A 14,318-nucleotide genomic window follows, 5' to 3' on the forward strand; every position below is an offset into this window, starting at 1 on the left:
GGCACGTAACATTGGTCCTGCAGAAACATCACCACAAGCACATATTTTCAGTGCACCTGGGCTGAATATTAGAGTAGAGCTGATCAATACATATAGCCTATGATAATACTGCAGTTACTGTTTTAATGATGGGGTGGAAAGCTGACATTGAATGTCACTCACTTTGCAAAAAGAAAAGAAAAAGAAAAAACCTCACTTCGATCAGCCTGTTAGATTGACCAGAAACAAAACGCCTCTGTGTGAGTTTGACTTTGTGAGGTATGATTACATCATATGATATAGTTTTTACTGATTATCAGCACAACATTCAAAATGTGAGTTCAACAAACAAGAACTTAACATTGTGTAGCTTCCATTTCTAACACAGTGCTCTATGTTTGTTTTGGCTTTTCCACCAGTGTGTGAGCAGTGACCCTGTGTTCAATTACTGGATGAAAATCATGCCTTTGGAATGAATCATTTGAATCGACTGCTGAATGACTCACGACTCATCATTAAGACCACCTAACTGGTGCTTTTAGTTTAATGTTTTTAAAGCATTTCGTTTTTAAAAATGTGTTATTTTCTAAACTCAGAGATTTTTATACCGTTATATATGCAGTTGCAGCTGCAGTGTAAAATGCATTCATGTCACCTCTGTGAGCTGCATTAAACAGTCCAGTGTAAATACATGGAGATGCAGATGAGAGTGTGTGAGGTTGAGATCTGCAGTACTGGGTCAGATAGGTCTTTATCTAACATCCGCAGCAGCTGGCAGTCATTCAGTGAGCGCTGGTTAACTGGGTCATGAGTCCCTCTGGTGGTGGGTGGTAAGCTGGGTCAGAAACCTCACTCAGAGATGGCTGTGAGCTCCAGGAGTATTCTGGCTCTGCTTCAGCTCAGTGCTGATGAAATGACGTCCCTGTGTCTGTCACTGGACTGATGATAATGATCTTTGATCTTTTGACATATAAAGCTTGTTATATTATTTAAAATAAAGACTACTGCAAGTTTCAGACCTCAGAAAAACCTCCTCAATGCAAAAAGAGCATCTGTTGAATACAAGCATCCAAAAGAGTGCCTCCCATGACAAGACATCAACAGGCTACTGCGCCTCATGACCGTTCAGCAGGCACCGTCACACAAGGAAAACAACTAATGGTTATTCTGATAACCGCCCTCGCGGCTGTCGATTGCTTTCTTTCTGTGTTTTCACAGATATACAGCAGGGGGCGCCATTACGGACCTTTTGAAAGAGTACAGCATCTCCAAAAAATAGAGGAAGATCCGCTTCATTTATGATTGCTTGTTCCTGCACGTGATCTAACATGATCCTCAAAACATTCAACAGCATATAAATCAAAACTAACGTTCCTGAATGACGGATAAAACCCACGACACTATGAGGGTGTCGATGGACTTCAACTACTCGAAAATCTGTTTTGATGATTCTGAATCTGATCCGGATGTCATTTTCTCAGCTTTTTTGTTAGATTTTTTTTGGGGGGGTTGAAATAACCCACATTCAAGAGTTGATAAAGCAATGAATGTAGCTAGAAAATGTTTTTAAAGCAGAAGTTTCGTTCTGTCTTTTTGATATACTGACTGTTTTACAGATTCAACAACCAAAATATTCTGGTGGCTATACAAACGATTTTTTATTTTTTAAATGACCCCCAAACTTTTGAATTGTAGTGTATATTGTTAAAATCTTACTGATCACACACTATTGAAAGGCAGGTAGTGTATGTGATATGTGTTTTGTCAGGAATTATGAGTGTATGTGTAGGCACCTGTCGAGCCATGTGCAAGGTGAGCGCCAGCGTCTTCTGCAGCTCGAGGATGATCCGGCTGGACGGAGGGGTGAGCGGCGCTGTACTGCAGCTGCAGGGGGCCACAGCACTGACCCACGACGACGAGTACAGCACCAGCTTCTGAGGAGGAGGAGACGGCTTTCCCTGCAGACACGAGTCTGAACACACACACACAACATCAGCAAAAATACCCACAATCCTCTGAGCATCAACATGCAGGCTCGTGACGATCACAGGACAGCTTCATGTGAGCTCTTCACCATTACTACAGGATTAGTTACAGTTAAAACCATCGGAAGAACATTTTATTCATTGAAAAATAAAAGTTTAAAACTCATCCTGAAATGAAATATAAAAAAACATTAAAATAAAAAACAGTAAACAACTAATGATCCGACTGAAACACTGATTTCAACAGTTTCCAAATATTTACTTGCTTCAAAATAAATCACTGCATACATCTATTTTTACTAAACGTTTCTATTTTTAATTAACTTTTTCTAACAGGTGTATGACAGTAAATCTGAGACCTTTTAAAACCCCAAATTAAGAAAAAAATTTAAGAATGGAGAATAAAGTTTAAAAAATATAAAAATAGTTCAAAGCTTGAATATTTCTGCTCCCAAACACTAAGAATATGGACACTTAAACTGTTACTGAACCTTCACTGCAGAAGAAGGGTTGTTCAACATTATTTCCAGTTTCACATGAAAACTATTCTAAAACAAATATCTTCAACTGTCACTTGAAGATGAATGAGAGTCTTACTGGTTTAGAGCAACAACAGGGTAAATTAATATTTTTTTTGTTGTTGTTTGCAAAAACTTTCTCTGTGATTGGTCAGTCTGGAGGTGTTTGTGTCTCACCTGTGCTGTGATTGGTCAGTCTGGAGGTGTTTGTGTATCACCTTGATTGCTGTCTGTGATTGGTCATCGTGTGGAGGAGCAGGTTTGTGTCTCTACCTGTGCTGTGATTGGTCAGTCTGGAGCAGGTGTGTGTCTCATCCTGTGCTGTGATTGGTCAGTCTGGAGGGTGTTTGTTCTCACCTGTGCTGTGATGTGGTCAGTCTGGGAGCAGGTGTGTGTGTATCACCTGTGCTGTGAGGGTCAGTCTGGAGGTGTTTGTGTCTCACCTGTGCTGTGGATTGGTCAGTCTGGAGCAGGTGTTTGGGTCTTCATCTGTGCTGTGATTGGTCAGTCTGGAAGAAGGTGTGTTTCTCACCTGCTGCTGTGATGGTCAGTCTGGAGCAGGTGTGTGTGTTCACCTGTGCGGTGATTGGTCAGTCTGGAGCAGGTGTGTTTCTCACCTGTGCTGTGATGGGTTAGTCTGGAGGCAGGTCTGTGTCGCACCTGTGCTGTGATTGGTCAGTCTGGAGCAGGTGTGTGTCTCACCTGTGCTGTGATTGGTCAGTCTGGAGGTGTTTGTGTATCACATGTGCTGTGTTGGTCAGTCTGGAGGTGTTTGTGTGTCTCACCTGTGGCTGTGATTGGTCAGTCTGGAGCAGGTTGTGTGTCTCACCTGTGCTGTGATTGGTCAGTCTGGAGGGTGTGTTTGTGTCTATCACCTGTGCTGTGATTGGTCAGTCTGGAGGTGTTGTGTCTCACCTGTGCTCGTGATTGGTGTCAGTCTGGGAGCAGGTGTGTGTCTCAACCTGTGCTGGTGATTGGTCAGTTCTGGAGGTGGTTTGTGTCTCACCTGTGCTGTGATTGGTCAGTCTGGAGCAGGGTGTGTGTCTCACCTGTGCTGTGATTGGTACAGGTTCTGGATGGCGGGGTGTTTGTGTCTCAACCTGTGCTGTGATGGGTAGCAGTCTGGAGCACAGCAGGTGTGTGTCTCATCTGTGCTGTGATTGGGTCAGTCTGGAGCAGGGTGTGTTTCTCACCTGTGCTGGTGATTGGTCAATCTGGAGCAGGTGTGTGTCTCACCTGTGCTGTGATTGGTCAGTCTGGAGCATGTCTGTTTCTCACCTGTGCTGTGATGGGTTAGTCTGGAGCAGGTCTGTGTCTCACCTGTGCTGTGATTCGGTCAGTATCTGTCAGGTGGTGTGGTCTCACCTGTGCATGTGATTGGTCAGTCTGGAGGTGGTTGTGTCTCACCTGTGCTGTGATTGGTCAGTCTGGAGGTGTGTTTGTGTCTCACCTGTGCTGTGATTGGTCAGTCTGGAGCAGGTGTGTGTCTCGACCTGTGCTGTGACTTGGTTGGTCAGTCTGGAGGTGTTTGTGTCCTCACGTCTGTGCTGTGATTGGTCAGTCTGGAGCAGGTGTGTGTCTCACCTGTGCTGTGATTGGTCAGTCTGGAGGTGTTTGTGTCTCACCTGTGCTGTGATTGGTCAGTTGGAGCGGTCTGGAGCAGGTGTGTGTCTCACCTGTGCTGTGATTGGTCAGTCCTGGAGCAGGTGTGTTTTTCTCACCTGTGCTGTGATTGGTCAGTCTGGAGGCAGGTGTGTGTCTCACCTGTGCTGTGATTGGTCAGTCTGGAGCAGGGTGTGTTTCTCACCTGTGCTGTGAAGTGGGTCAGTCTGGAGCAGCGTCTGTGTCTCACCTGTGCTGTGATTGGTCACAGTCTGGAGACAGGTGTCGTGTCTCACCTGTGCTGTTGATTGGTCAGTCTGGAGAAGAAGGGTTTGGGCGGCAGGGCAGGAGGTCAGTGTTTGTGGGAATGAGCTGAGGCTTTGCCGGTGGCTCTGAAAAGGTCACTGGGGAAGGGAATAATAAGTTCGGTCTCGACTGGGTTTTTCTTGAAGGAACTTCGCGAAGCTATGACTGTGAGCGATCTTGCCAGGGTGTGTCGTAGTCCTGAGCAAATCACTCCTCCGTCCAGTATAAGCGCACGGAAGTAACCCGCAGCGGCATCGGTGAGGCACCCAAACCATCACATGAGGAAGCCTCATTCATCACCTCCATGAAAACTTAATGTTCTGCTAACTCTAGAAGAAAGAAGAAAGAGCTGGACGGGCACAGAGCAGGAACAAAGCGCTACATTATTCAGCTCATCGATGACTGCGGCCGGTTCGTCATCTGAGCCCAGCTCATTAAAAACAGCTGTCAGCTATAAAGCAAGCTATTTCATGGCTATTTTCATGTGCTGTGTTAATTATCTGACACACACAAACATCTGAAATCCAGAGTCTCACACGTAACTGAGCTGATGGTTCTAAAACACTGAGCGAGAATAGTGTGCTCAGGGGTTTCATAAAACCTCGTGCTCTGTCCAGAGTAGTGAACACCTAAAAGCTTCACTTTATTGTGGCTAAAATGTCTGATTACATATAATGCAGTGCGGGTCAAATTCTCCTGTATTTGTGTTCTCACTCCCAACATAGACTTGTCTGGGTTTACGCCCTTGCCTGCTGTTTAATAGTGTATATTGCTGCTGGAGCAGCAGCTACATACTGTATATATTTTATTGTTTGTGATTATGAAACAAAAACACAAGTGAAGATTTCTGCAAATATTCAGTACTGGCTATAACCATAAAAACAACTATGGGTTGATCTCTGCATGTCTGATGAATCAGATCCCACTGATGATCAGGAATCTGAGATCAGTCCTCCACAGTCGATATAAGGTCAGGCCAGAATATGTTAGAATAATGATCACACATATCTGACACGGTCCTCTGTCTGTCCTCCACGCTCCGCTCACAGTCTGAGGGCAGTGTGTTCTTCATCCGGGTCGGCCGGCGTCACAGCCGTGATCCTGGAGTCTGAGCAGGAGCAAAAACACACATCAGGTCAGAGACGCACTTCTGATGATCCCTGTTACAGTTGCCATCAACACACCCCACACGCACACGCACACCACGCACAACAATACACACACACACAACACAACAATACACACAGACACACACACGCACAACACACGCACCACACACCACACAGCCACCACACGCACAGCAACACACAGGCGAACACCACACACACCACACACGCACGCACACCACACACACACACACGCCAAACCCGACCACACATCCACGCACACACACACGCACGCCCCACACACGCAGCACGAGCACACACACACACGGCACGCACACACACACACACACACACACACCGCGCACACACACACACACACGGCGCACACAATACACACACGCACACACACACACACACACGCGCACGCACACCCACAAACACAATCCCACCCACACACGCAACACGCGCGCACACACCCGCGCACACACACACCACACCACACACACACACCAACATTATTACACACCCACACGCAACACGGGCACTCGGGCGCACAGCACACACACAACACAGCACGCCGACAGCACACACACATTTACTGTAAAAATCAAAAACTCTTTTCTACCCCTGAATTTAACTGTATTCTGAACAGTCTGTTTAATATGGAAGCCCATGTTCTGCCATGGATAAGAACTAAATAAATCATTAATCATTTAATCTCACAATTAAGGGCTTCTTTGAGACATTGTCACAAATGTGTGGAAATGAGTCATGAGTTATGAGTTATAAACTTAGAATTCTGACCTTTTTGTGGTTCACAATTTCAAGTTTACAGCTCAAAATTCTGAGTTTTTTTTCTCTGAATTTCTGGTCTTTACATTTAGTATTCTGAGTTCTTTCTCAGTTCTTAGTTATATTTGGAACTGAGCTTGCTTTCGCCTCTGAATTCTGACTCGTATCTCACGTTCTGTTTTTTCCTGCCATGGAATAAAAATAAACAGAGTAAGAAAGAACAATTATCGCATTGCAGCATTCTTATAATCGCTTTAAACAATGGGGGTGTCTCCTTTAAGCTATCATTGTAACCGCCCACGTTGCTGTGATTGGCTAGCACAGTCGCTCTTTGCATATGCGGAAAATCACGATGCATACAGATGATGGATCACGACTCCTTTTGAGATAAAGGTTTAATGGACGTCTTTACTATTTCAGCTTGCTGACGATGAGATGAAGAGCGCTGATGTGTTATATCGCAGATCGGCTCTCTGCAGCGCTGGTCACAGACATGTCTGATGTCAGAAGCTGAAGGTGAAGCGTGATCTGTGTCCAGATTACTCCACACTGCGCCCTCCAGTGAACACAACGGCGGGAAGGTCAGGAGGTCACCACCGGAGTACCTTTCTCAACGATCGCCTTCCTTCAGACACATCCTCTCGTTGATCAGCTCTCTCGGCTCTGACGCACCGACATCTTCCTCTCCAGAGCTGAAAAAGAAACATTGTTTTTTTGAAAGTTTTTTAATGATTATTTATTTCACATGGGTTTGAATTAAGATTCAGTCAGCCATGGTATGGGTGAGTTTGGACCCCCCGCAATCGAATCTGATGAGGGCCACAGATGACTGGACCTTCGGGGTCAACTACCCTGCAGCCAAACTGAGCAGGGGTGCAAGTGGCAATCACAGCACAGCGTCCCGGACACGCGGGTCCGCGATGGCTCAGAACGCCGACAAGCCTTAAAGGCAAAGAAAGAATTTATAAAACAAGCAGCCATATTTTATCTGAGACGCAGCCTTTCGTGCATGAGATGCCACTCTGACCATTGGGACTGAATAGGGAAAACACCTTTCCCAGTGTACATGCCTACTGTTACAGACATTTATCGCAGATGGACGAGTCGCATTTTCAAACATCTTGAGAAAAGTGGCTAACTTACCCCCCCCCCCCTTCCAACGTTCTTCAAAGGCTCAAAGCCATACCCAAATACGCCCAACCCAGTATGCAGACATTTCATTTACGTGTCTTCACCGCCTACGCGATAACTACAGGGGAATAGAGTCTATACTTAAAGTAAAAGCACATATCCAGATCAATTGTGAGATCAATTGTTATTGAAGTTATAGGCTTTGTACATAGAGACCCAGGGGGGTTTCCGTACGACCACCTTTCAGTAGATACCTGACAGTCCAAATCCCCGTTCAGACGGCGTAGTAGCAAGACTCCCGGGTCAGCGTTTCTTGTATGTGTACTTAGAACAGTGCCCCCCATTATACGGGGGCGTGTGACACTAATCTTACACGTAGCTGGGAAACTTAAAATTGTGGAAAACGAACACTGCTGATAAATATGCTTATTGATTTTTTAGTCTGGCTGCGTCTCCGCACAGATGGATTCATGGTATGTAATGTTCTGAAACATGCTTCTACGCTCAGCCACCCTCAATGGACGCTCTCATGACGGTACAGGTTCCACTGCGCGAGATTGGTGCATGGCGTCTCCGGCGGTACTTTATCCTGACAGAAGCCCGCACCCTACGAGCAACGCTCTCGGGATAGCCGTCTATACACTACACTCTACCTCACTACTCTGTCACTACATCTCTCTCCATCCTCCTCGTCTTATCTACTCTATGTCTCTCGCTCATCTCTACCATCGGTATTCTCTGTCCATCGTCCTCACTCTCTGTCTATCCCTCACCGTCCTCTACTCTACTCTCTGCGTGTCTCTCTCTCTCTCTCTCTGTGTCCTCTCTCTCTCTCTCTGTGTCTCTCTCTACGCGTCATTTCCGGTGAGACCCCGAGTGTGATAGTTGGTCAGGGGTGTTTGTGACGTGTGGAGCTGAGTGCTGTGAGTAGGCTTTTCTTGGTGTTCCTGAAGTAACACCACCTTTGCTGCTTTGATTATAATATGTGGTTGCAAGGTGTTGAGTTGTTATAAGTTGTCACCTCTCGCAGGTGCCCGGGTGTACCGTTCGCGCAGCGACATGTCAGGACACCACACGCCAGGCACAAGGTTGGGTTCGATCACCGAGCTAGGCACGCATAGTGTAAGGATGCGCGGCCGTCGCACGGATAGAGTTTGGAAGGCGTGGCTGGCAGCACTGGCCATGTAAGAGGGAAAATGGCGTGGGCCCATTCCGCGAGAGAAGGGGCAGAGAGCGTGGTACCGGCCTTACGGGGTATGAACACACACTCGTATACAACGAGGGTGGAGTTTTTGTAGACATCAGAATTGATGACATGAAAAGCCACATGAGTTGACGTGAGAGAACAGGGGAGGCTAGTTGTCTAGACAATGAACTTGTCACACGTTCGTATCCCCCTTGCCTGTTACAGTTTACCAGCCAAGAACCAGACACAAAGTCGTACTGTATTATAAAATTCATCCCACATTCAGTGACGACCTGTGATGCAATCAATTACAATGAGGTCAACACAGCACGACTGTCGGCAGTAGGATGCGCTAAAATTATATAGATGTGTCTGGCCGAAATACGCAAAGAAGATCCTCTAAGCGCACGGAGACGATTTCGCTGTAGGTAAAAGAAATGTGTTTAGACAATATTCTATGGCACACAGGATGGATTTGTGATATAATGATCGTTAGATGAAATGAGGATGAGACACATGCCAGTGCTATATTTGTCACGATAACCTTAGTAGTTGATGATTACGGTAATTGTGGTCTTTGGTACCACTGCTAGAAAATTAAGTGAAATTTTGGCTGCAGGGCCAGCTGGACTGGCGACTTATTAGTACGAAACTGTGAAATGCCGGTACAAATAAATGTGTTGAAAATGGAGAAACACCGATTGCATGACATGGATATTTGCAGCCAGCAGGTGAATGGCGGCTGTGTACGCCCACACGCGGGGTGCGTTGCAGTAAGCTGAGGCAGGTGTGCCGGGGAGTCATGGGAGGCTCTGTCATTGTCGGCGGCGACGCGCACAGCAGCGGCGGTTTCCTCCCGCTGGTAGGAATAGTGGGCCTAGGAGCATTCCTCTGTGGCGGACCAATGAGTACTGCAGCAACACTCGAGTCCACCGGTGCGATGTTGAGATTGCAGACGATGCGTTTGCACACCCGAAATAGTTTAGAACTTCAGCCTCAGGGAAACACAAATGAAGGACACCGGTATCCCTGGATTATGATGGTGATGGTAGGAAATCAAGGCAGATTGCGCTAAGTTTGGAGATTGTTCATATGAGACGGTGATAGTTTATACGCTCCGTTAAAAGAGAAAAAAAGGGCGAGGACATAGGGTTAGTGAATGCACTAAATTATGCAGAAGGAAAATGGGTAGTTGAGGAAGGCGCAGGTATGAGGAGGGAAACAGGCAGTGGAGGGGTGAGTATTCTGAACGTACACACAGTGCATCCTCTTTCACAGAGACGAGACTTTATTGGTCTGCCGTCTGTGTATGGTAGCGGCGATGGACGTATTAACATTATGTTCTCTAGAGAGCGACGCTATAAACAAGAGTTTCACAGACCTTTGTCAGTTTGTCGATAAAAAGCCCCACACACTCAAATTACAATTCATGGCCAGTACGAGCTGCAGACATGTTCATTAATAAAGATGCCGCCGAGGGAGCTGAAGAATAGAAGTGGCGACGCAAGTTAAAGAAAAGTCGGAACTGCGATAAGAGTAGTTAAAAGCCATCTCGCTACCCTGGGGTTACCGGATTGATGGTTTCATTTGGCGTAGGTGCAAACGCACAGACCCATCATCAAACTGACCACAACGCCTCTCTATGAATGCCCTAGTAAACTGTGTCAAGGCTGGTGTCTACTTTTCCCCTTCTCTCTAACTAATGCCGTTGACAGTTCCATGTTAGCTACCTTACAATTAATGGGGGCGGGGGGGGCCCTTAGAGAAGCTAGTAAAGAGGAGAGTAAATGGTGTAAGGACAGACAAATGTCACAGCAACAGCAACAATATGACACAAGGATCGGTGTTGCTTTGTCTGCAAGAAACCCAACAAGTTGACCACACAAAAAAAATGCTGCTGACATGGTGTGGAGGGAGGAATTTGAGGTTTTGTGTCTCTGTTTTGAGCCCTAAATTCCTCCAGTAAGTGGGGGAGTTGACTATTTTATTTAATAGGAATTTCGTTACTATTTCCTATGATGTTGAGGAAAATTGTTAAAGGACCAGGCTCTTAAAAGTTAAGAGCATTGTTCTTGCCAATCATGGGTTGGTTTTTTTATGTGCTGTTTATGCTCCTGCTGCACCTTTGGCAAAAGAATCGTGGCATTTTTAGATAAGTGTGTGTTTTGTCTTTACAAAACTGCGGTTGTCTGAAGAACTTTTATTTTGGGGTGGCGATTTTACTTGGTTATCTGAGTGCAGAGACTTGGACAGGAATCACATGGAGCCACATTTGGACGCTCACGCAAACGTCTCTATATAATACTATTACAGAAAAAATTTGACTTAGGTGATGTTTGGAGATCTTTAAATATAGGATGAAGAGCAATATCCCTGCGGCACATTCACGGGATAAGTGTTAATGTCGTTAGATAGGTTAGGACAGGTTTTTATTGTTTTAAGTATCCATCTAGTATTCATTTAATAGGTCGGTTTTACAATTAAGGCCTGTTGGTTTTATTCGGACCATAGTATGGTCGCATTGTATGATTTTTATTGTAAGAGTACCTGTTAAGCAAAATAGTGCTTACTGGCACTTTAATACACAATTTGTTACACAGAATGAGTTTTTTAAAGAATCCTTTTAAGTTTTTTTCTTGGAGGAAGCCAATAGGAAAACAAAGACCTGGTTTTTCTCTGTGTCAAACAGTGGGGGGATGTGGGTAAAGTTCAAATAAAGCAGGTTACTCAAACAATACACTCTCAATGTCACTAAGGAAGTTGACCGGTCCTTAAGATTTTTTATGAAAAAAAAAGATCATTGAACTTAATCTTTAGCTCAATCTAACGGGGACCCTTGTTTGGAAGTTTTCAAAGAACAAAGGCCCAGATGGTCTGACCTACTTGGGGTATAAAACACAAGGTGCTTTGTGGTCCGTTCCGTTTTCAAAAATCGAATCCGAGGATGAACCATATAATATTTTTTAAAATCTAGAAAAAAAAGAAGGGGCAGAACCACGGCTGATCCATGCATTGTGTTATGAGATGGAGTGCTTTGTACGGATCCGGCTGAGATTCGGCAGAGAGCAGTCCTTTTTTATCAAGAGTTGTATAGGAGTGAACTGAAGTCTGGCATATGCAAGGAGAACAGTTTCCTTGAAAACCTGCCAAAGGTTGGCAGAAGAGGCCAAATGGCGAACCTTCTCAAAGACGCATGACCTGGGTTGAGCTCTTTACAAGGCCCTGCCAGAGTATGGAGTCTGGGAGAGCAACACCTGGAATAGATGGCCCCTCCCTGTTGACTAACTACCCGACAACGACTTTTGGTCCCCCCCCCACACGAGACTGGGTGTAGATATCTTCTACGAGGCTTCGTTGCTCAATATGACTGGTTTTGTCATGGGCACCAGATTGCCGTTGAGCTGCATTCCGAAGCTCAGCAGTAATCACCCTACTCCCAAAAAAGGGTGAGCGGGGGACCTGGGTGAACTCCTGACCTGACATAAAGAAACTTGCGGCGTCCGGGGTTTTTAGCCCCGGTGTTTTTTTTTTTCTTTTGTGTTTTCACTCCCTCTGCAATGAATATAAAACTTTTATCTAGGCTTTTTGGCTAACAGACTAGGCTGGGTGGTTTTAGATCAGGTCATCCATCCGGATCCAAACGTACTGTGTTCCTGGTAGGTCCATTTTTGATAATATTTCTTTTATTCGTGATATTTTTTATGTTTCTAAATTATTGAATATTAACTGTGGCCTAGTTTTTTTGGGACCAAGAAAAGGCTTTTGCTAGAGGGTTGAGCGATTCTTTTTGATAGAGTTGAGCAGGCTTTTTATGGGAGTACTTGTATCAGCTCTTTTGGTTTTTGTTGAAAGTTTGTTGATATGATTAGAGAGTAACTCTATTGTGATGTTGAGAGTCGTGTGCTGAAAATACAAACGGTTGGCTTAGGTGCTCCATTCCGAAGTCCTGTAGGGGAATCAGACAAGGTTGTTCCATGTCTGGTAATGTTGTAATCTGTTCTTGGCCATTGAGCATTTGCTTCAACAGTATAAGAAGTAAACTTATGTGGTTTTTGTCCTTACCAGTGTGTGATAACAAATTTTATTGTAGCATATGATGATGATATTGTTGTTTTACTCAAACAATCAGAGTGATGTACATGTTTTATTTAATGCTATTTGAAGATTTTAAAACAGTTGTCATCTGCTAAGGTTAACTGGAAAAAAAGTGTCAGCAATATCATAGGGCAATGGGCCGAGGGATACGTCATCTCCCCTCTGCTGGTGTGTTTGGGGGGAAGAGGGGGCGTAAAAATATTTAGGGGTGTTTTTAGGGGATGAAAGTGCCTTACAAAAAGAATTGGGAAGGGTTTTTTTTTTTTTTTTAGGTAAGTTTCAAAGCCGTTTGGACAAACTGGCAGTGGTTGTTGCCAAATATGTCTTACAGAGGACGCGGGCTCTCATGCTAACAATTTAAGCTCAGCCTCCTCACTTGGCAGCGAAAGGACTGGCATGTGTGGATCCCTCACCACAATTTTTAACGGAAGCTCAAGCTCTTCTGGTAAATTCTTTTGGGAACGCTACATTGGATCTTTTTCAAAAAGTATTTTGTTTCTTCCTAAGGAAGAGGGTGTGGACAAGGGACTGATTCATCTACAAAGTAGGTGTGATGCTTTTCGGTTGCAGTTCGTGAAGAGATTTCTTGATGGACCTGTGCATATTGGTTGGAGTGCTGTTTGTTGCACCATTTTGCGCACTGTGGGAAGCTTTGGACTGGACAAACCTCTGTTTTTAATGAAGACAACCAAATTGTATTTATCAGGACTGCCTGCCTTCTATCATAAAAAGAGCATCTTTAAAGTGTGGGGTCTTTTTCGAGTTCAAAAGAGACTGAGAATTTTTCCTCACTCCATTGGTTACTTCAAGAACCCTAATTTCTGGGGCTCGTCTGGATGTCACCGCTCATTGTAATCTATCTGGGTTTAGTTTCTTGCTCCAGAAATCTAGAGTGTTGCTTTGGGCCATTTGTTGGCTTTAACTGGTCCTAATTTGAAACTTTGATGTAGCTTCAAAACATTTGGGAATTAGGTCTGATCGGGCACAGTTTGTCAGTTGTTTTTGCTAGTTTGAAACTCTGTCCTAACTGCCTGAGGAAAAAAAGCCTCTTGGATGATTTCTTCACTGGGCCTCGTACCCTGGTGACATGCCGAATGACCCTTTTCCCATGGTTAATGGTCAACTAATTTGCGTGATTTGTGTACCTAGTCTTTTTTTTAAATCATTGTGAATCTCTTTCTTTGGATCTCTTGTCCTGTGAAGGTAAAAAGTTGTATTAAAGTGGTGTTTGGTTCTTAATAAGACGTTATTCTTGAACAAAAAACTGACACAACCATGGCGCTCTGTTCTAAGAGCTGAGAAATGATGTGTTAGACCGGGAGGAATGGAGATCGTTATATGACAGCCACCCTTTGTCTAAGAGGGCTAGGTGATTTGCAGTGGAGAATTCTTCACAGACGTGTCATCGCGGTTTCATTTTCGTGTCATGTGCTGAATCCAGAAGTCAGTCCTGCTTGCCCTTTTGTACACAAAGGGAGACAATTTTTCATGCGTTCACTGTACTGTTCCAGACTGGAAACCTGTTGTTCACGAAGTTACGAGAGTTATTTTGGAGGTTGAGTGAAAGGTTTGATATTGAGGACTTTCATTCTGGGTTTCAAATATTCTCGAGGAGGAA

Source organism: Cyprinus carpio, chromosome B2 (assembly GCF_018340385.1).
Source record: "Cyprinus carpio isolate SPL01 chromosome B2, ASM1834038v1, whole genome shotgun sequence".
Classification (NCBI taxonomy): domain Eukaryota; kingdom Metazoa; phylum Chordata; class Actinopteri; order Cypriniformes; family Cyprinidae; genus Cyprinus; species Cyprinus carpio.